The sequence below is a fragment of the Octodon degus genome, unplaced genomic scaffold (assembly GCF_000260255.1).
Source record: "Octodon degus isolate 3935 unplaced genomic scaffold, OctDeg1.0 scaffold00015, whole genome shotgun sequence".
Classification (NCBI taxonomy): Eukaryota; Metazoa; Chordata; class Mammalia; order Rodentia; family Octodontidae; genus Octodon; species Octodon degus.
In genome coordinates, this window is record NW_004524591.1 from 16,242,279 (window position 1) to 16,265,813 (window position 23,535).

At 44.0% G+C, this 23,535-nt stretch overlaps 1 protein-coding gene across 7 annotated transcripts in view; it reads left to right on the plus strand.

Annotated features, from left to right (window-relative positions):
* Positions 1-23,535, plus strand: part of Snx10 (sorting nexin 10) — a 59,230-nt gene that overhangs the window by 9,834 nt on the left and 25,861 nt on the right. Inside the window, exons 1-2 of one of the 7 annotated variants that reach the window (XM_023709971.1) lie at positions 7,775-7,846; positions 19,009-19,012. The exons of 4 other annotated variants lie outside the window; for them this stretch is intronic. The gene's annotated coding sequence lies outside the window, so the exon portion shown is untranslated. Of the gene's footprint in view, positions 1-7,774; positions 7,847-19,008; positions 19,013-23,535 lie in introns of those variants that run through there. 2 more of the 7 variants (XM_023709972.1, XM_023709974.1) reach the window with 2 other exon arrangements.

The following is a 23,535-nucleotide window of genomic DNA, read 5'->3' on the forward strand; positions in this document are numbered from 1 at the left end:
TGCTTTGCCAAGCTTGTTTCAAGTAGGTGCCTTAGACCACTGAGCCATCTCTCCAGCCCCTATAGTCACTACTTCTGACAAATAAAATGAAGACTAATACCTTGGATGGCACATGCCTGGAACCCTAGCACTCTGGAGGAATGAGGCAGAAGCGTCATGGATTCAAGCCCAGCTTGCATACTTAGTGAGACTCCATCTCAAAAACTACAAAAGGCCTGGGGATGGTGCAGTCAGCGTTAGGGCCCTGGACTCAAGGCCTAGTACAACAAAAAGCAAAGCAAGCAAAACTTTGCCATTCTACCCGCTTTCAGAGCACCTTTTCTGTCTTATTTCTGGCTTTGTGAGTTCATGCCAGGCCTTGAATGTCCCTGGCTACATGAGCTGATCTTGCACGGAGCAGTGTGATGTGTAGCTCACACAGGCAGGCTGAGTTTCAGGGCATGTGGGACAAAAGCATTTTGGTCTCTAAATATGGTTAAGCCATTCGTCAAAGAAAATACTTGAGAAAATGAGTTTAAAGGAGTAAATGCTCCGTGATCTTGTGGAAGGTACCTCAGGGCTTGGTACCTCCACGGGCTTGAAGTCCCAGATGGTGACTGCGCAGCGAGTGCCAGTCACACACCTCCATGTTGCTCCGTTAAGCTTTACAGAAGATCCATAAAGAAGACTGTTCTCCCATTTCACAGAGGAGGAGACTGCAGAGAGCTTAAGCAGTCTCCTTTGCCAAAGGGCAGAGTGTGAGTGCCCAGCCTGGGGGTGTGGCCTTGAACAGCTGCACTGTCCCCATTCATCTGGACGCCTGTACCAGGTCGGGCGCTGCTTGCTCACAGGGGAAATCTGCCTGCTAGCTCTGAATCAGTGTGGATCTGTGTCCCTCACTTGACCTTGATTCTTACATGACCAGCAGGTCACATACCATTTCTTGTGGTCCCATTCTTACAAGAAACTGAAACCTTCCCCAGTGGCTGATCTGGGAGACAGAGGGCTGAGTGTGCTGGAAAGATGGGGATTTCCCATGTTGTCCAGGGCTTTGCCTTTTGAAAAGTGTTTTCTAAGTTCAAAAGTGGATCATTTAATGATTTTATTTATTTATTTATTTATTTATTTGTATTTAGGACAGGGTCTACAGGGTCCATAGGGTCTCACTGTATAGAACTCACAGTTATCCTCCTGTTTACAGCCTCCCCAATGCTCCCAAGCACACACCACCACGCCCAGTCTCAACCCTCATCTCAGTGCGCCCCAGGGGCAGGCCTGCAGGCCAGCCCAGGGATCGAACTCATGGCCCTTTGTCTGTCTAAGCAAGCACTTTAATTCGCTGAGCTATCAGGCCAGCCCTTAATGATGTTTTTTCTGCAGTGAACATACCTGTACCCTTTCTTACCTCAGTTGCACAGAGGACCAAGAGGATGACCTCTGTCATCCCCCCATGTTCCCAGCTCCAAGCCCAGGCCTTCCTTTTTAGCTTCCTCCTTCTGCCTGTTAGTACTCTTCTCCAGTCACCCGGCCTGTGAGTCATCCCTGACTCTTCTCTATCACCCTCCCCTCCACCCACGTTCTTGGGTTTTCAAAATGTATTTTAATAGTCTTTATTTATTTATTTATTTATTTATTTATTTTTAGCAGTTTTTGATTCACACAAAATTGAACAGGAAGTACAGAGATCAAGTGTGCCCATGTTCCCAGGACTAACCTCTCAATATCAACACCACCACTGGAGTGGTACATTTGTTACAATCTGTGAACTCACACTGACATATCTTTATGACCTCAAATCCAGAGTTCATGTTAGGGCTGGTCCTTGTTACTGTATGTTCTATGGGTTCTGACAAACATGTAATGACACGTGCCCACCATTACCATATCATACAAAACTGCTTCACTGCCCCGAGTCCTCTGTTTTTCAGCATGCTTTCCTCTTAGCCCTGGCTACCTCGAATCTGTGAGCTCTTCCGGCTGGTGCTCTCCAGCAGCTCCCAGGGCAGTGCCTGGCCTGGAGCTGCTCTTCAGTTAGCCTGGCCTCTCCCCACACCCAGGTGACTCATGCCGCTGCTGCCGTTGTGTCAGTCCTCCACTCAGCACTCCGTGTGTGTGGTTTCCAGGTCCGTGGATTCAGTTCGGTATGACTGGGAAAAATAATCAGAAGGTTCCAAACAGAAAAACTGGAACCCATCACATGCTGAGTAGTAAGCACCATACAGAATCCATGTAAATAAAGTGATGTGTGGCCATTTTATTAGGTTTTGTGAATAATGTAGAGGTGATTTAAAGTGTAAGATAGGATGTGCATAAGTTATATGTAAATGCCATATCATTTTCCATAAGGCCCTTGGGCATCCTTGGATTTTGGTATCCACGGGATGGGCGGTAGGGTGAGGACTGTTCTGGAAAACCAGCCCTCCAAGAGGCCCGCCTGTACTCTGTCCCATCCTTCTAACAGACAGGAGCCTGCTATCCTGCTCTCCTGGTCCAGGGACCTCCCTACCCCAAAGTGTCCAAGAGGGCCCTTCCAGAGTTACCCCCGGGCAGTGTTCCCTCAGTCCCAGCCCTGCCCACGCCTGGGGGCTGAGTGGCTTCCAGCTGGAGTCTACTGTTTCCAGGCAGGGCCTGGTTTCTGTGCCTGTCTTCAGGCAGCCCAGAGGCCTAGTTAAGTTCTGCCTTCTCTTTGAGGCCTCCCTTGCATTCTTCTGCTTCTGGGAGCCCTGCAGGCAGCGCTTGAGGCACAGTCAGCTTCCATTACAGGTGACCCGGTTCTTCTCTGTGTCATGGTAGAGTTAGGCCTTAGAACTCAAAAGGATGTTGTTTAACCACACATACGCACATTTTAAAAATAAATAAGTAAATATCCCTAACCAGGACCAGACCAGTAACAGTCTGTCCCTCAATGTTATCATTGTCCTCCAGTTAGCCTCGGGGGCCCTGCTAGTATAGCCAGCTACCTGAAACAGGTCTGTCTGCATTACTTCCTTTCTGAAGATGATGGTATAATTTTCAGACATGTGGCTGTTGATTTTCCCCAAATTTACATATAGGCACAACTCTGGTTCCACCCATACCCCTAAAGCATTTGCACATATTAAAAACTCAGTATTTTGATTGTTGTCTTGCTCCAGTGATTTTTTTAAGCATTTGTTTCCAAGGAGGAAGTGGGGGTCCCATATCAAGAAAATGAGGGCTCCTCTGAGCGTTTACAGGGGTTCAGGTTGTGGCCTCTTTATTTACCACATGGAAGACTTAGGTACCATTTTCTTAGCTCTACATAAACTTGAGGTAATAAGGGCACCTGGCCCCCCTAGGGTTATGTGGAATATTTCATGTTGCTGGCTTTGCATGCTGCTGGGTGTGTGCTAAACAATCAGTTATTTTTGTTTGATTGATATTTTTGGTTAATTGTTTGTATGGTGCTAAAGATTGAACCCAGGGCCATGCGTGTGGTAGGCACGTACTTTACCACTGAGTTACAACCCCAACCACCACTATTTTTGATTTTTAATGGCAAAATTCAAACATTATTCCCCAACATATCCTACAGTCCAATGGAGTTAGGTCAAGAGAAAAAGATAGAAACCAGTAGAGGAAAACTTTTTTTTTAAAGGTGGTGTTCCACAGAGGGATATTGCTGGCAAAGAAAATTCTTTTCACGCAAGGGGAAGGATTAGCCAGGAAGGGCAGGCTGGAGGGGCCTGGTGTCCTTCTGTCCCATCCCAGGTGACTGGGATGTTTATAAACTTGATGATGTTGCAGAAATGGAAAAAATTAACTGGAGCTCACTTAATCAAATTTAATTTACCCAGTACCTCTTGGGCACTGACTGGGAGCCAGACACTGTGCTTAGCACTAGAATTATAAAGCATGAATCCTTTAGACAAGGTCTCCGCCCTCTGGGGACTTTTGAAATGGCAAATAATAAACAAAAAGTTGATTGATAGGTAATATAATACTAGCTGTGACAAGGTCTGAGGCAAAAATGAAAGGGTGGGGCATTCCTGGGGGAGTTGTATTAGTGAGTAGTGGGGGACTTGTCCCAGGAGGTGATGTGGGGGAGGCCTGAAGGGTGGGAAGGAGTGACCTTGGAATTGGGCCATGAGGGAGGCAAGGGAACTGTAAGCACTGGTGGCTTGGGGTAAGTTAGGGGCTGAACCGCCAGTACGAGTGGGCATCAGGAGTGTTGCCCAAGAGTTAGGGTGAAGGGAAGGTTGGAAAAATGAAGGCTGTGGCTCACAGGGGTTGGGCAGATGCTGACCCTGTCCTCTGGGATGGTGGCTTTAATGTTTTTTTCCACTGTCATGCTGAGTGGAGGGTAGGGATATCCTCATGAAGTGGAACTGTGCAGAGTCGAGGTTGGGGTATGTGTGATTTGAAAAGAGCCCCCCATCTTCTCCACATCCCCAAATTGAGAAGCACCACTCTTCACAATCCACTTGGAATGTTTGGGGATCTGGGAAAGCTTCCATTCCTGACTTTTCAATTAAATATTGCAGATGATACCAGTGCACCGTAAGAACGTGGAATGCTGTCAGTTGATGAGAACATTGGCTTTGACATTTGAGGTTGAGTCATTGTTTAATTGGATCACTGGATGGGCCAGTGAAGAAAATGTTGTTTTTGAATAGAAAAGTTATTATTTATATTTTTCTAAAGTCATGTGGTGACAACTCCAGAGATGTCCCTAAAGAGCTTAAAGGTGCTGCCTGTAATCCCAGCACTCTTGGGAAGCTGAGGCAGAAGGATCATGAGTTTGAGCCCAGGTTGGGCAATTTAGCAAGACCTTGCCTCAAAATAAAGAATAAAAAAAGTCAACTTCCGGCATTTTGGACCTCTGTGTTTGAATGAAGCCTTGTACTGTGTATGTCTGGGCAGTAAATTAACTTCTCTGGTAAAACAGGATAAATAAATACTGTACTTCCTGCCTCCCCAACTCTCATGGGATAGTGCTTGTATAGACTGTGGAGTATAAAAAGTGAAAGCTACTAGAATATGAAATTAGTTTCCATACTTGAGGGCCAGTGACAGACACCTCATGGCCAGATGCAATTCATATCCATAGGATGGAACTTTTCAATGTAAATGGGATCAGTCTCTAGAAGAATAAAAGGTGGATATTTTTAAACTTCAGAGCAGGTGTAGTCTTTCTAAGGATGATGGAAAATAAGGAAAATATTGATAAAATCCATTACCTAAAAAAAGCTGGCCTAGCAAAACTACTGTCAACAGAACAAAAGACAGATTACAGACCAGAAAAATATATTTGCAATGATTTAAAGATTAATTTTTCTAATACAAAAGAACTCCTACAAGTCAATAAAGAACAAGAAGTCTATAAGAAACTAGTCAAACAGTATGACAAATGATTCACATAAAAGACATCAGTCATTCCTAAACACAGGCAAATGCTTGACCTCACATTTAATTGAAGAAAATACCAGTTAAATCTTACTTAAATAGATCATCTTCACCTGGCTGGGATTGGCACAGGTAAAAACAAAATTCACATGATCATACTGGACCCGGATTTTCCATTTATAGAGATGTAACCCTCAGACATACGTAGGCGTTTACTGAGTACTACTGATAGCAGGAGAGGGTCGGGGTAGACACTGGCAGAAGAATTCTGCTGCTGCCACCATGGAGTAGTACACAGCCACCGAAGGGAAGGAATGCGCTCCCTGGGTTGGTCTGCATTACCAAGTGAAGGGGTGAGGCAGTGGCAGGCAGCATGCATCGCTGTATTTATAGACAAAGGGCTGATAATCCACATATACGTGTATATGCATAAAGTATTTCTGGATGTATAAAAATGACAAGGAGGTAAGGGAGAAAGGGAAAATTTTTATATTGTTTTGTATTTTCACTTTTATTTTATTTATTTATTTATTTATTTTGTATTTTCACTTTTAAAGAAGTGATACAGGGCCAGCAAGATAGTTCAGTGGCCTAAGCGCCTGCACAAAAGAACCAGGGTTTGATCCTCCGCACCACATGCTGTGCCGGCCCCACCCCGGGTGTGCTGAGCTGGCCACCGAGACGGGGCATGGTGGAGCACACCTGTAATCCCAGCATTGGGGAGGCTGAAAACAAGAGGCTCATTAAGAGTCCAAACTGCGCAGTGAGACCCTGTACCAAATACATAAAGGAGTGATACATTTATAACCCCCTTCCCTCCAAATAGAAAATAAAGCAACAATTGAAGTGGGGGCTGAATTCATTATTTGTTACCATTGTTGTTTGTACCCAGTCTCAAGTGCCTACCCTGTGTCTACCATGTACTGTCTCCCACGGTTTCTCCCTCAGAAGGTTTCTCTTCTGAGCTGTGACTCCAGTGTCGTCTTTTCACTGTGACTGTCTTCTGTCTCCCAACACTGACTGACCTGACTTCTGAACATGGAGGGCATAGCCCTGTGCATCTGTGGGGTCTGGTTTTGAGGGGGAAGAGAGAGACAGAGAGAGAGAGAGAGAGAGAGAGAGAGAGAGAGAGAGAGAGAGAGAGAGACAGACACAGAGACAGAGACAGAGAGAAGGGTTTGGTGAAAATGAACTCAAGGAATTGTTCTCTGACCCATTTCCTTTTGTGCATTGTGCTATGTATCCCAGGAAAGGACAGAGTTCTGATGATGCTAAAAAAAAAAAAGTGAAGCACACAGAGAAAGTAAGATGAAATAAAATGAAGAAAGTATCTACAAGAGGGAGGGGCAGGGCAGGGCATGGTGTGTGTGTGTGTGTGTGTGTGTGTGTGTGTGTGTTTGTGTGTGTGTTGAGGAAGCATCTACATTTGCAGCATTTTAGGGATATTGGCATTTCTTGCTCTCAGTCTGCCTTGAGGCCAGTAAAGAAACCCACTCAATAAGTAATACCCATTCTCTCTCTCTCTCTCTCTCTCTCTCTCTCTCTCTCTCTCTCTCTCATATACATATATATGCATTCGGTACAGGGTCTCACTATGCAGCTCGGACTCATAGTGATCCTCCTGTTTTCAGCCTCCCCAGTGCTGGGATTACGGCATGGTGGCCATGCCTGGTCTTGTTGGCCAGATGAGCACTCCCAGGGCAGGGCTCACCCAGTGTGTGGTGTGGGGGATCAAACCCTGGTCCCTGTGCTTGTCTAAGCAGGCGCTTAGTCTGCTGAGCTATCTTGCCAGTCTACCTGATCCTTTTCATAAATTTTTGATTGTGGTAAGAACACTTGATATCTATGCTGGTAAAAACTTCTCAGTGTTTTTTTTTTTTTTTTTTAATTTTGAGACAAGGTCTTGCTTTGTAGTTCAGGTTATGAGACAAGGTCTTGCTTTGTAGTTCAGGTTAGCCTTGAACCCGCTTGGTGGGCTAGCCTGGCCCAAACTCATGGCAGTTGTCTTGCCTTAGCCTCCTGGGTGCTGGGATTATGTGTGTGTGCCACCAAGCCCAGCTTCCGTGTACTTTAGCTGTAGAAACAGTGTTGTACCTGAGCCTTTTAGAACTTGTCTTGGTTAAGCCTTGACTTACCTGGGCTGTTCTTGATTGTTTTTGAGCACAGCGAGAGTGCCCAGAAGGTGGGAGGTGGGGTGGTGGAAATGGGTGAAGTGCCAATCAGTCTGGGATGCTATGGAAAGGGTATCCAGAGGCAGTATATGCCTGGCAGGACTGCATATTTAGGGCTGTTATTTGGATGTCACATGAATTGGGGCTCTGGGAAAGCAGTGTGGCCACATTTTTTTTCTTTTCGTCTAAACATTTATGTAATAAAGCTCCACCTCCTGCTTGTCTCCACCCTCTCCTTCCTCTTAAAAACTTGCTGTTTACCTACAGTGGAAAAAAAAAAAAGTTGTGTGATTGAGACTGATGTCGGCCCTAAGAACTCAAATTCCGGACAGGTAGCAAATATAATTTTATATTTAAAGAAGTTTCTCTTTTTCTGTTTTACCAGACAGAGGTGGCTTATCTCTGTGGATCTGTTTTCAAAAGCTTGTCTGTTGTCCTAACGGAGTTAGTGCTTTGACTGGTTCAGTATTTTTATGTACAATTGCAGTGGCTTGTATGGATTATTTAAAATATATTGCTCTGAAATCCTGGGCTTTTCCTTGTTGACCCAGACCTATTTCAAAAAATTGCCGAGATTTAGAAACTATTTTTGTACTACCACTTCCTTTATTTTCAGTTGCTTTCACTTTCATAATTGAAGGTCAAAAATAGCCTGTGAACTGCCTGCAATTCTGTTTAAAATATTTTAAGAAGATATCAGAGAAAGGAAATAAGTTAAAATACCAGCAAAAATAATCACAGTAGAAGTGTTTCCCCCTCTATATAGCCCCCTCACGACACATATGCCTACTAGAATGGATTAGAACTCAAATGAAATTTATTAATTTGGGTAGGTGAAGAGTAAATACTTTGTGCAGTTCAGTGTACAGAAAGTGATGATGAGAATATTTGTATATATATAGGGATCAAACCTAGGAGCAAAAACAGTCGAGATAACCATAATGCCATTATAATACTGAGGAGACTTAATTGTGCACAGTGTGCTAATAAGCAGATCCACAGTAAAATAGTACCACTTGTTCCAGTGATGTCTTTGTAGTTTTTTTAAAATTACAAAATACTTGATAGTACTTTTTTTTTTTGCTCCAAATGCCTTCAGGGCAGGTTTGGCTGGCTTGAGTTGTGGGGATTGAACCACAGCAACCTGAGCCTGACTGCTTTGTTGAAGCAGCCACTTAAAGAGCTGGGCTAAGGGGCAGGCCCCTTGATAGCACTTTTTAATTGCAAATAGCTAATATGATACAAGAACAAATGAGTTGGTATATTTCTATTAGGAAAGCAACTGTAAAGAGATGCTGTTATACAGTTAGAACTGAAGCTGTCAGAATTGAGATTTTGATGTGTATCAGGTTATATTTATGCTGTATTTTTTACAACTTAAGCATCTAATATTGTAACTGGAGTAAAAAAACAACAAAAAGGAATCTCCTTTCCCTGCAGCAGATGAACATTTGAATTCTTTGTTTAGCTTAAGAAGTAAATTGGCTTAGAATCACATGATTTCAGACCTGAAAGCAAAACTAAGATTGTTGAGAATCCAGGGTTACTGCTGGGAACAATGAGTCACTGGTGTAATTCTATTATCCTTTAAATGTAATATTTGTCTTGTATTAAGTAATTAGAGGGAAGGAAAATCCTTGCTCCTTAACTTTTAAAGCTTTTGAAACCCATATTCACTGGGCTGATGGTGAGTGGGGTAGGGGGTAGGGGTGAGGGGTATGGGGTATGGGGACCAATGAGGACAAAGGACAAAGTAGGTTTTTTTTTTTTTTTTTTTTTAACCTAGCAGCCATTAGCAGCCATTATTATGTGGTTATTGAGAGCCAGGCTTTGAGGTATTTTTCACTAGCTGTATAGATGTAGGTTCTGTCAGTCACCATGTTATGGATGAGGTCTCTAGGCATGCAGCGGCTAAGGAGGCAGCCCAGGGTCTCTGAGTAGCACTTGCACCCAGGCAGCCTGTGGAGGCAGTGATGGGCTCCATCCCTGGTCCCACCCCCACATCAAATGCATCAAATTCGAAGGTGCTGCTGTGTCTTGCCACCCTGAGTTTCGTACTCTGTGGGCCTCTTCAAGTCCTAAGCTTTGCCTCAGTATTCTCTTGCCCAGCCCATCGGCTGGCCTTGTTCTCACACACGAGCACCTGTGCTTTGTTAGTATCCTGGCTGCTGGGTTCTTTCTGGACATTGTGTTTCTCCATTGCTCAGTCAGTGTAACTGGGAACGGGGACTGCTGCTGCCCATGTGTGTGGTAGTACGATAGAGGCCAAAGTTCCTAAACAAACAAGAACGTTGAGGAGCTCTGGTGTCCGGAGCTGACAGTTTGGTGGGAGACAGTCTCAGTATTCGGCGAGGGGGAGACTATTGTTGTGCTCAGAGCTGCAGAGTAAGATAGTACAAGGGAGGAGTGCCTGAGTTTGACCTTGTAGAGGGTTAGACTAAGCTGCCCTGCGTTAGTGAGCTTGTCACTGAGGTGTGAAAAGTGATAGGTGGGTAACTTTTTTGACAGATGAGTTGGAATTCCCCATTGTCGCTCTTCAGCCAATTGCTGACCCTGTCGTAGTGGCCTTGAGCAGATTACTTCACCTCTCTAAGCCTTAGTGTCTTCATCTGTAAAATGGGTGATTGTGAAAATTAAAAGAAAATATGCATAAGATATTCAGCATGGGGCTGACACTATGGCGTGTAGATGGTATCTGTTTTTATTATTTTATGTGTTTTCTGTACTAGGAACTTCAAGAAGATTTTTACTTAAACCTCTCTTTTTTTGTGTGTGTGTTTGGTACAGGCTCTCACTACACAGCTCAGACTAGTAGTGATCCTCCTGTTTTCAGCCTCCCCAGTGCTGGTATGCATCACCATTCCCTGTCTAGACGGCTGGCTCAGTGTGCCTGGGGGCAGGGCTGCGTGGCCTGTGGTGCTTGGGTTCAAATCCTAGGCCCTGCACTTCCCTAAGCAGGCACATAGTGCACTGAGCTATCTTGCTGGCCCTTAAATCTCTTCTTTAGCACAATAACCAAATACCTAGGATACATGTCCTTATCATCTAAGCTGTGGAAGAGATCCTTAGGTTGCTCTTGGTAGGAAATCATATTCAGGGTGGGGCTCACTTGCAAACAGTTATAATACATCTGGGATAGAATTTTAAGACACAGCAGTATAATGCTCCCTCAGGTCATGAAGTTAATTCTTTCAACCAGAACTGTGCAGTGAGGTAAGCTTGTGAACTGAGGGAACTGTGTTACAGCACATCTACATTTCCGATGCAGCTTATCCTCAGGAGTAGACTAATGCATGCTTTCGCTATTGAAATCGTTCCTTTCTTACCAAAAATCCCCCCCCCCGGCAATGCTTCTGATTACAGATGGTTCTTTCTCGTAGCTAAATGAGCAGAGATCTCTGCATACTTTGAGACGAAGATACAGCTTACTTTTTTCTTTCTGATCTGTGGAGATGTATGTGTAAGGATTATTCCATGTTTTTATTGGAGTAATACAACTTTTTTGCTGTTGTTGTTGTGCTAGGGATTGAATCCAGGGTCTTGTGCATGCTAAGCACACGGTCACCCCTGAGTTACAGACCAACTCCAGGAATAAAACAGTTTCGCTCTTTCCCACTGTTCTTATATTTTGAAGAAATAGGTCCCAAAGAGGTAGCCAGTGTTAATACTTAACTTTTAATTGCACATTGCTTAAGTTTTTTCAGTATATTATCTGATTTAATCCTTATTTATTTATTTATTTTTTTTATGCATTTGGTACAGGGTCTACAGGGACTACAGGGTCTCACTACGTAGATTGGACTCGTAGTGATTCTCATGTTTTCAGCCTCCCAAACCCTGGGATTACAAGCACGCACCACCATGCCCAGTCTTGATTTAATCCTTATGACAACCATATGAAATAGGTACTGTCAAGATCCTCTTTTCTGTCCACAATAAAACTGATGTTCAGAGAGGTTTTGTTCAGGCTCACACAGCCAGGATGGTACTGTTGGGATTTGAACTCTCATGTGAAGGGCTCTAAACTTGTACTGCTAGTTTTTAAGCTAGTTTTTGAAGACAATCAGACCCTTGTTTCTATAGAGCTAGGTAGGCATGTGTCAAGAGGTTTATTACCTTGCTTGGTCACCAGACTGGCTTATGAAAAATATCAGGGACCTCTGGAGAACTTGAGGAAGTTTAACAAATTTATATTTATGCAATCAGTAGAACTGGATAAGGTAACAACATCTTTCTGGATTGTTTTTTTTTTTTTTTTTGATTATTACAAATCTTAGTTTTACAGTATGTAGTTTGAGAAGCTCTAGTGGTTATCAACTGGAAATTAAATATGCTTATGAAATGTTAGTAGTGTTTTGAAATGACTTTTCTCTTTGCTGAGACATTATACCTGGCACTCAAGTTAAATAAACGAAGGTCTATTTTAGCTTGCTGTCTCAGATGGCTGGCATGGAGGCAGGGTGGCCCATCAGAGAGGCTTTGCAGGGGAGGAACAGTTCATGGTGGGCAGAAGGCAGGAGAGTGGCAGAGCAGTGAAGTAGGGAGGTGGCGGTGGCAGTAGCCCTCCTCTCCCTTTGTTCCCTTCCAGGCCATCTCCTCTTTTGGTATTTCCTCCAGGCCACACCCGCTTTTGGTGTTTCCTGCCCCACCCAGGGGGCCTTCCTATTACCTATACCCAGCACTATGCTGAGCCAATCACACCCCCTTAATCTCAGCATCACACACCTGAAGCCCAGGTACCTCTGAAAAGCCCCAGCTGAGATTGCAGGAGGCATTGGGGGCATGTAATGCAAGCCATAACAAGGAGTTTCTATTCAAAATAGAATTTTTACTTAGTCCTCCTTCGTTCCATTTCTGCAAGTTTAGTTCCTGTTCACAAGTTTATCATTTTCAGATCAATTTCCTTAAATCCATTTGGAAATTGCTTCAGATCATGTAGAGGCAAGAGCAGGATAAGTGCTAGATAAACTGCATTCAGAGAGGATGAAGGCAAGGGGCAGTGAGATAGCTCAGCGGTCTAAAGCGCCTTCTTAGGCAAGCTCAGGCAAGCGTGCAGGGCCTGCGGTTTGATCCCTGGCACCGCATGCCATTGCCAGACCTGCTCCCAGGGTGGGCTGAACTGGCAAAAAAAAAGAAAAAAAGAAAGAAAGAAAGAAAAAGAAAAAGACAGAGAGGATGAAGGCAAGATGGCTGGGTTGGAAAGATGAGTCAGTTAGACCTGAGGCCAGAGAGCCCATCACAGACGAATGTGGATCTGGGCCGCTCTTACTATCTCACCTTCTGGATCTGCTCTGTAGTTCTTATTTAATTCTTCCACGAATGAAAATCCTGCCTCAGAAATTAAATGTTGTTTTTGACTGATCAAAACTGAGTCAGAATACAGCCTGATGTGCCAGCGATGGCCTGGAGAAACGTCAACAGCTGCTGGATGGAGGGAGCCAAGGCTTCGCTTCTCCAGGTGGTTGCTTTCCTGGTAGTTGGTTTTTCCTGTCAGCAAAAGAGGAATGATGATGATTCTTATTTACTTGTATGCTTATATGTATATATTATTTGAAGTAATGTATTTTAAAAGGTTAAAAATCTGAGAGTATACAAAGTAAAAAAAAAAAGCAGGCAAGCTCCTTTTTCCCCGTTGTTTTTTTGTTGTTGTTGTTGTTTTTGTTTTTTCTTTAATGTATTTGGTTGTTACAGGGTCTCACTATGCAGCTTGGACTCCTGTTTTCAGCCTCTCCAGCACTGGGATTACACGTGTGCGCCACCACACCCGCCCAGACTCTGGCTGGCTCCGCCCACGGGGGGGCGGAGCTGTCACGGCATGTGGTGCCAGGGATCAAACCACGGTCCCTGCACTTGCCTAAGCTTACCTAAGCAGATGCTTTAGTCCACTGAACTGTCTTGCCAGCCCCAGTCATTTCACTTTGACACGCTTTGACATATATCCTTCTGGAATCTTTTTATTCGCAAAATAGACATGCTCGTAAGTGCGTATACGTGCTTATTTTGTACTCACAGAATGGAATCACACTACGCATTGCTCAACAATTTGCTGTTTCTACTTTGTACGTCGTGGGCAGTTCCCAATTTCAGCACTTGCTGACTCATTTCTTTCTTTGGAACTAGAAGGTATGCTTTCTGTGAATGTGTCCCACTTTACTTAATCATTTCCTTAATAATGGGCATAAGTGAGTTGTCTCAGCTTTGTCCCTTACAAACAGGGCTGCAGAGAGCAGCCATCCCCTGTGGCTCTGTCCCTGGGGCAGGTCTTTCTGGAGCATTCCTTCTGAGAAGGATGTGTAGGCTCCAGCAAAATCTTGAGGAGGTGGAAGTTTGAGCTCTGGGCCGCCTCAGCTGCGTTTCTGCCTCCCGTGCCCATTTCCTCTTTCCACAAGGCAGGCAGGTGGGCCAAGCAGCGTAGGCAGAGCCAGTGCCCAGGCAGGGCTATGCAGTGGGGATGAGGACTTCCTAAAACTAGAGCCTTTGCACAATTACCAAGGTGCAATTTGTTAACTTTGGGTGTTGCTTCAGCCCATATGTGTTTGCAGAGAATACTGCTTTGTAAGTTCTACAATAAAGCCAGTCTGGGTTTTTGTCCCACTGCTCAAGTACTTTTGTTTCCCTTTACATATTGTTGATCTTTGGACTTTAAATTGCTGATGTGCAATCAAATGGAAGATTTCTTTGAAAAAAAATCCCAGTGGTCAGTTCTCTGAGTCCTTTGCCCTGCCCTTTCTTGACCAGCCTAACTTGGCCGAATGCCCTCCCCAGGTGTATAGCAGACCCTTGAAGTAAGGGACTCAGCAGTCACAGCTTGCTGAGGTTTCAATGAGGCAGGAATGAATCATGGACCAGGAGGTAGTGAGCGAGGCCTGCTGACCAGTGAGCACCTTCCTGATTTCCCTGTTCTCTTCTTCTCTGTGTTCAGCAGTGACACAGTCTATAAAGGACTTCACAAGCCATGCAATTCTTTTCACTTATATTCTACCAAGTGACTTTAGTAATGGGCTCCGTCAAGTCTTAGACCACCCTGGTCAGATACAGTCTGTGTCACTTGCCCATTTAGTTTCCCAGTGCGTGACCACTCTTCATGCATGCCAAACATCACTAATTGGCTGGGCTTCCCCCTTCCCCACTGAGCCAGGCAATGCCTTGTGATCTTTCTTAATTAATACTTTAGGCAGCCACTACTACTGGGCTAGAGTTGGTAGGATAGTGAGGACCCAGCAAACCCTATCAGGGTCCATACCTTTTTTTTTTAATTTAATTTTTTATTTTTATGTACTTAGAACAGGGTCTACAGGGTCTCACTACACAGATCGGACTGGTAGTGATCCTCCTGTTTTCAGCCTCCCAAGGGCTGGGATTACAGATGTGCACCACCATGCCCAGTCTCAATTGGCTTCTCAGCACTCTCAGCACACCCCAGGGGCAGGGCCGGCATGGCAGGCGGAGGATCGAATTCCCAGCCCCTTCCTCTGTCTAAGCAGGTGCTTTAATCTGCTGAGCTATCTGGCTGGCCCAGGGTTCATACTTGGGACAGGATTTGGGAATGGTGAGATGAGTGGCACTCAGAATTGTGGCTTTTGTTTTTTTCTTCTGCAGGACTGGGAATTGAACCTAAGTTCTTTGTATTGAGCTAGATTTTCTTCCTCTTTTAAAAGTCTTTTTCTTTTAAACTTGAGACCCAACTTTTCTAAGTTGCTAGGGTCTGTCTCATCTTCCTAGAGTGCTGACATTGCAGGTATATTCTACTATGCCTGTTATGAATTGTGGAATTCTTGTGCTGCTAAAATTTAAAAAAGAAGGTTGTGGTTCTTGCTCAAGATTACTTCTTTTCATATAAAAGACAAAAATCCCTATCTTCATCAGGTATGTTGTCATTTTATAAGAGAAAGAATGTTTTACTACCCCCAAAATAGTGCAAATATAACCTCAGAATAAAGCAAATATGTAACTCCTTTATGTTGGGATATTTAGCTTTAGAACAGAGCTTAATGCATTGATTTTCTTTTTCCTCTTTTTGCTATGAGCCCTTAAAAACTTGGTCAGGGGCTTAAGTGGCATTTAGGAACCCTTGCTGTAGGATTCAGACTGTTAAGATGTTTTATTTGGGGAGTCCTACAAAGCAGTGAGGGCATTGATCTTGGAAGAAGTTTTTCCACCCCTGGGTTTTTGTTAGGAAACTAGAATAGAATTCACAGACACCCCTCTCCCCTTCCTGTGACTGATAAGGTTAGAGCCTAATAGGTTCAAAGGCCCCTAGGGCTTTCTTAGATGTCTTAATGCTTCAAAGTAATATTAAAAATTAGTTTTTGGGATCTGTCCTTTAAAGCTTTTTCCTAGTAAAATTGATCAGATGTAGATTTATATTTTAACAACTTATATATAGTTTTGTAATAGACATAGAGAAGGCAATTTTATTGGCTTACATTTAAAATATTATGAAACAAGATTGATTAAAGATAATATAAGTAGGCTGTTCAAACTAAAACTGAGCTGGGCCTGGTGGCTCACACCTGTGATCCCAGCACTCCAGAGGCTGAGGCAAGAGGGTCCTTGGGAGCTTAAGGCCAACCTGGAGATACATAGGGAGGCCCTGTCTCAAAAAATCAGAAAACCCAAACCCAACCCACCCAACCCAACCCAGCCCAGCCCAACCCAACCCAACCCAACCCTACTCAACCCAACCCAACCCAACCCAACTCAATCACACCAAACCAAAATCTGCCACTGTTGAATCTAAAACTGTAATACACACTGAGGCATCAGGTGCAGATAGCTGTTTCCGTGCCTCCGCAGGAAAGGTTCTACTACTTGGCTGATGGGAAGGCCTTAAGCAAATCAGAGTGCAGAAGAGAAACCCTGAGAGCTTGATGGGGCCAGTGACACTGGAGGAGGAAGGAAGGGAGTGGACTTTGGAGACATCAGGAGAGAGGAGTGTCAAGGCTTAGTGACCCGTTGGATTTGGAAAGGATGAAAAGGAAGGAAGCAAAAATAGGTTCTGAGACTCCAGTTCGAGGGACTGAAAGGTTTTTTTTTTTTTTTTGCGGAACTGGGGATTGAACTCAGGTCCTTGCGCTTGCCTGGCAAGTGCTTTGAAAGCTTTTTAAAACTTGTGAATTTAGGTTTTGTAACATTCACTTGTATTTACCTTTGGTTTAGGATTTGTGTGTAGTGCTTTGTCAACTTAGGAGTAAGGTCCTTCAGGGGAGTCCACACTGTGCTGCCAGCCCTGGGAACATCACAAAAGAGGAGGGCATAGGAGACTTTAAGAGCCATTCATAAAAATCCAATCCAAACAGTCCACTTGGGGTAAAGGGCAAGGCACTCTAATCCCCCCACTTCCTGTGTCCTCACAGAGTACCTTGACATCCTGCACTGCAGCCTCCTGAGGCCTGAGCCTAGCGCTTTGAATGTTCCTCTGCACTGATAAAACGGTGTCTAGTTTACAGCTGAAAGAAACTAGTCCTCGCCTGAGTCAGATTCCTCACATCTTCACGTAAAGTCTACCCGCTGACCTATGTCCCGGGACACACCTGGGAACCTCTCTGTCCGTGGCAGGGACGCTGCAGCTAGCTGTACCTAAATTTTCCTAAACCGTGCTTTCTGCTCTTACCCTAGTACTTGGTGCTGCTTGTCTTGTTTGTTTGTTTTTTAAATAAAAAAAAATATATTATTTAATTATTTATCTGGTACAGGGTCTTGCTACGCAGCTCGGATTCTTAGTGATCCTTCTGTCTCAGCCTCCCCATTGCTGGGATTACAGGCATGCACCACCATGTTCAGTTTCGGTGGCCAGCACGGCGGCACGGCATATGGAATCAGGGATCAAACCCACATCCTTGTGCTTGCCAGGCAGGCACTTAGACCACTGAGCTATCTCCCCAGCCTACTGCTGCTTTCTTTGCAGTTGGAACCAACCTATATTGGTTGGGTTTGGGGCACTCCCTTGAGGAATCTCCCCAGCATCCCCTTTTGGGGCAACTCCAACTGTGGTTTTGGCAGGACAAAGACTTACAAAGGAAGGAGTGGTAAGAAGGCCAGACTTAGCTAAGCCATTGCTGTGAGAGTGGTTGTGCGGTGTTTTCTGGCTCTTATAACATATGTAACAGACAGGAGGAGGGGGAAAACCAGCAGAGACCACTAGGCGCGTGTAAAGGCAACACAACAGGAACAAAGAGAATTGTGTCCCTTTCTATAGGGTTAGAGAGAAGGCAGGGACATTACGCAGGAAGATCCCAATGCACATCTAGGGTTAAAGATCTCTGGTAGTCTTACAACTAGTGGCCATAGTCCTTGAAGTGTCCAGTGTAAATTCTCTGGTGTCTCCAGATGTCCCCAGATTTCCTGGAACCTGCAGAGTTTCTTGTCCCATCTTATCTCCTTTCCTGTGCTTGCCATGACAACTAGGACCTGAGTTCCCTGCTGAGAGCTGAGTTCCCTGCAGAGCGCAGTGCTGCTGGCCAGCAGGTCAGGGGTGGGAGTGTTTAGTCCCTCTGAGCCTTACAGCTCTGAGGGGAGCTTCTGAGGCAGAGTGGAAAGAGCATTGGCAGAGGAGCTGGCAGAGGAGGAAAGGTAGGGCCCGATCCAGGGGGCATTGAGGAAGCCCCAGAGGCTGCCGGGAGGAGTTTCAGCTTGGTCACACCTGTGGCCATGTGAGGATGTCCTGGACTCAGGTCAGGTGAATGAATGCATGGAATCAGGCTCAGAGTTTCAAGTAGCACTTAAAAAAAAGTTTTATGGAGTATGACCCACATCATATGATACACTCATGGTTTTTAGTATATTTAAAGCTTTATGCAATTCTTGTCAGAGTGAATTTTACAATATTTTGATGACCTCAAGAAGAAACAACTCTGTACCTTTAGTTTCCCTGTCCCCTAAGTTTCCCTCTTATGCTCAGCCCTAAGCAACTGCACTTCTAATACGTGGACTTCTGTGACTGGCGTCCTTCACTTGGTGCAAGGTTTTCAAGGTACACCCAAGTTGCAGCTTGTCTTTTTATTATTCAATAGTATTTCGTTGTATGAGAGCACGATAATTTATGCACTTCTTGATGGCCTTAGAATTGTTCATGCTTTTCTGCTGTTATGAATTATGTTGGTATGAATATTCACATACAGGATTTTGTGGGCTCATTTTCATCCTCTCAGATATGTAGAATGGAGTCGCTGAGTCAAATGGCAGCTCTGTGTATATTCATGTGAGTAAGTGCCAGGCTGGTCTACAAGTGGGTCATCATTTTTTGCATCCAGTGAAACATTCTATTTCTGTATGTCCTTGTCAACATTTGTTATTATCTATTTCTTTTTTGGGACTTGAAACTGATTAGGGAGGAAGAAGTAGTATCTTATAGTTGTGATTTGCATTTTCTGATGACTAATTACATCATCTTTTCAGGTGCTTATTGATCATTTGAATATCATCCTTGCCACAGTGTCTCTTAGGGTCTTTGGTGCACTTGTTTTTTGACACAGGGTCTCATTGCACAGCCCAGATTGGTTTCAAACTTGTATCAGTTGTCTTGTCTCAGCCTCCTTAGGCCTGGGATTATAGGTGTGTGCCACCACGCCCCATTGTTTGCCCATTTTTGAATTGGATTGTCTTTTTATTGTTGAGTTGTAAGAGTTCTTTATATATTCTAGATGAAAACATATTATCTGATATATGACTTGTAGATATTTTCTCATTTTCTAAGTTGTCTTTTTATTTTCTGGTGGTGTCCTTTTAAACACAAAATTTTAATTTTTTTTTTTTTTTTTAGTAGTACTGGGGATTGAACTTGGGACTTTGGGCTTTCTTGGCAGGCACTTATTCCCTTTAGCTATCTCCCCAGCCCAAAATTTTAACTTTTCATGAAGCTTATTTTTTGTTTTGTTGCTTATGCTTTTGGTTTCATGTCTAAAAATCCTTTGCTTAATTCAAGGCCATGTAGTTTTACTGCTGTTTTTCCTATGAGTTTTAAAGCTTTTGCTTTGATACTTAAGTCTTCGATCTGTTTTAAGTTAAATTTTATATTTGGTAAAAGGTAGAAGTCTAGCTTCTTTCTTTTCCATGTGGCTGTCCACTTCAAGTTCTTGTTCATAGGGCTCTTCAGGGGTGCAGGCACCATTTGTTGAAAGGCTGTTTTTGTAGTGGTTTTGATGCCTCTGTCAACAGCGATTTGTCCAGCTGGGTGCGGGGTGCACACCTGTAACCCCAGCCCTTGGGAGGCTGAGACAGGAAGATGACAAGTGTGGGGCCAGCCTGGGAAAGTTAGTAGGACTTGATCTCAGAATAAATAATAAAAAGGGCTGGGGATGTAATGCACCTGACTCAGTCCTCAGTACAGCAAAGGAACAACTAAATCCAAAAACAAGACTAGCCTTTGCAAAGCTTTGAATTTATAGCACATCTTACCGATGGACTGTCTTCAAGACATGAATGTAGGAAGTCAGTGATTTTTAAGTAGGAGGAAATGAGAACAGCAAGAATGAAACTGACTTATTTTTGGGTTTGCAATGAAAGTAATTGAGCATATTAGGTTTTACTTTCAGGATTTTTTTTTTTTTTTTGCTCCGAATGCCTTCAGGGCAGGTTTGGCTGGCTTGAGTTCTGGGGATCGAACCACAGCCACCTGAGCCTGTCTGCTTTGTTGAAGCAGCCACTTAAAGAACTGAGCTAAGGGGTAGGCCCCCTTTACTTTCTTTCAGAAAAATGTACATTTTTCAGATTTTAGAAGGAACAAATGGATTGTATTCTTGGAGAAGTGTAGAAGAAAAGGAAGTAAACGAACAGTTATGATTCTGCCACTCAGATAACCATTGCATATAATCACTGTTATATACAGATAGCTTCTTCTTCTTTTTTAAAATTTTGTGTATTTGGTATAGGGTCTCACTATGCAGTTCTGACTTATAGTGATCCTCCTGTTTCAGCCTCTCCAGCACTGGGATCACGGGTGTGTGCCACCATATGTGGACTCAGTTGTAGGCTCAACCTGCCCCAGGGGTGGGGCCGGCACTGCATGCAGGACTGGGGATCAAACCTTGGTCTCTGCACTTGCCAAAGCAGGTGCTGAGTCCACTGAGCTATCTCACTGGCCTGATGACTTCATCTTGTATAGGTTCCAGTTCTTAAATAACTGAGCAAAGAAATAAAAAGATACTTAAAAAAAAAAATCACTTAACAGCCAAGTGTGATAGCACATGCTTGGAATACCAGCAGTGTGGGAGGCTGAGGCTGGAGAATTTTAAATTTGAACTCAGCCAGGGAAATTTAGTGACTTAGTGAGATCATGTAGCAAAATAGAAAATATAAGGGCTGGGAATGAATCTCAGTGCAAAGGCTTTGAGTTCACCCTCTCCCCTCAAAGAAATCACTTAACTACTTCTTAAACAGCCTTTATTTTATTTTATTTTAATATTATTATTATTATTATTATTTTTTTTTTTTGGCGGAACTGGGCATTTAACTCAGGCCCTTGCTCTTGCCAGGGAAGTGCTTAGTCCACTGAGCCATCTCCCTGGCCCCATTAAACAGCCTTTAATATTCTTCTATGACCTAATTATAAAGGCTACAACATAGTCTAGTATAAAGTACACCACAATTCATTTTTTCTAATTTACTTATGAGCACTTAGATTTCCATTTTATTTTTTATTGTTTTATTTATTTGGCTGGCTCAGGCTGCCTAAAAGACAGGTCTGGTATGTCATGTGGAGCTGGGGATTGAACTGTGGTTCCCTACGCCTGGCTGGGTTTGCCCAAGGAGGCACTTTAACAACTGAGCTAACCAGCAAGCCCCTAGATTCCATTTTATTTTACTTTTTTTTTCTCTCTCTCTTTTTGGTGGTGGTACTAAGGATTGAACCAGGTCCCATGCATGGTAAGCAAGTGATCTGCAACTGAGCTAAACCCTCAGCCCTTTTTAGTTTTTTTGTTTTTTTGAGGCAGAGTTTTACTCTGCAGCTCAGCTGGCCTGGAACTCATGGCAATCCTCCTTCCTCAGCCTGCCAAGTGCTAGCTAGGATTATAGGCATGTGCTACCATGCCTGGCCTTTATTCTTTATTTTGAGAAAGGATCTTGCTAAGTTTCCTAGGCTTGTGTCAAATTTCTGATCCTCCTGCTTCAGTCTCCCAAGTAATCAGAATGATAGGTATGTGCCATGTTCTTGGCTCCTTTGATCTTTTTTTTTCCAAAACAATTACATTGGGGACATTATTTCATTTACAAATATTTTGCACATATTGCACTAATTTTAAATTTTTTATCAGTACATATTTGCAGTACATAATGGTCATATTCATTATTGCATTGATTTTTTTTAGAGTGAGTTTTCAGAGATCAAATTATTGAGTTACAGACCTTAAATAATTTCACAATGCTTTTGAGACGCACAGCAGAATTATCTTTCAGCAGTGCTAGAACTGCTCACACTCCTACCAGTAGTGTTTGGTTCCCATCTCCCACAGTCCATGACAGCTCTAAGCAAGCTCTTAGAGCTCTCGCTCTGGATGCAAGGGAGATTTTCTTCTTGGAGGGTGGTGGTACACTTCTGAGGACCTCAGATCAACTCCTAGCTGTCCCAGGAATCAGCCACCTGTCTCATCCCACTTTCTTAGGTACTCCTGAGACCATCCCAGTTTGTCCAGTTGACCCCCCTACTTGGGTTCTCTCTCCACAGTGTTCCTTGGGGCTCCTGCCTTACACCCTGCCCCCCAGAAGTACCATGACTGTTGCCTGCAACTTTTTTTTTTTGTAGAATAGAGCTACTCAGCTCTCTGTCACTAGGATGGAATAACAGAAAATAAACCACTCACAAAGGGGAATGTTTATTTTGGCTTGTGGTTTCAGTCTATCATAAGGTGGCTTTGTTGCTTTTGGGCCTGTGGCAATGCCACACAGCATGGCAGAGATTATGTGGTGGAGGATGGTGCCCACTTCTTGGTGGTTGGAAAGTGAAAGAGTGAGAGAAGGGAAGAGGAGGGACCAGAGTCCTAGTATCTCCTGAAGAGCACACTCCCTACCAGTAACCTAATTTACTTGACACTACCTCCTAAAGATTCCAAACCCCTTTCCCCCATGCTGTGGGCTGGGGACCAAGCTCTCAGCATAAGGGCCTTTGGGGGAAACTTCAGATCTAAACTGTAGCAATCGCCCTCTTTGGAGGCAGAACTGTGGTAGGAAAGGAGCACAGTGACTGACACTTTGCCTAGGCTCGACTGTCTCACAGTGGAGAGTGACAGGGTCTGGTTGGGCAGAGGCTCAGCAATGTGCAACATGTACTTTGTAGGGAGCACAGACCCTAGGAACATGGGACCCACCTTGCAGCTTTGGCCTGGTGCAGGGCTTGGTGTTGGGGCGCCCAAGCTGCTCCTTCCAGCCTCTGCCCCTGCTCATGCCAGCCACTCAGCCTATTGTGTCTCCTCCTTTTGCTTTGTGGACTAGGACACTGTCCATCTGGCTGCACCTTCAGTGCTGCTTTCTTCGTAAAGCCTCCTTCCTCTTGAGTACTTCCATTCTTTAATTTTTTAAAAAAGGTTGTGATAAAACACACGTGACATAAAATCATCTTAACTGTGCATGGGTATACAGTTGACTAATTTTAGGTACATTCACGTTGTACAGTGAGTCTCTAGAACTCTGTTCTTGTAGAAGTGAAACTATTACCACAACTTTCCATTCCCCATCTCCTTCCACCTTTAGAAGCCACCATTCTCCTCTGTCTCTAGATTTGACTACTGTAGGTGCTTAGTGTGGTGTTTGTTTTTTGTGACTGTCTTACTTCAGTTGGTACAATGGCTTCAAGACTCATTGCCATTGTGTGTTCTTCCATTCTTGTCACAGGGTGCCTTGTGCGTCTGTCTGTCTGTCTGTCTGTCTGTCTGTCTGTCTTGTCTGTCTGTCTGTCTGTCTGTCTTTCTGTCTGTCTTTCTGTCTTTCTTGTATTTGGTACAGGGTCTCACTACGCAGGTTGGATTCCTAGTGATCCTCCTGTTTCAGCCTCCGCAGAGCTGGGATTACAGGTGTGCTCTACTACACC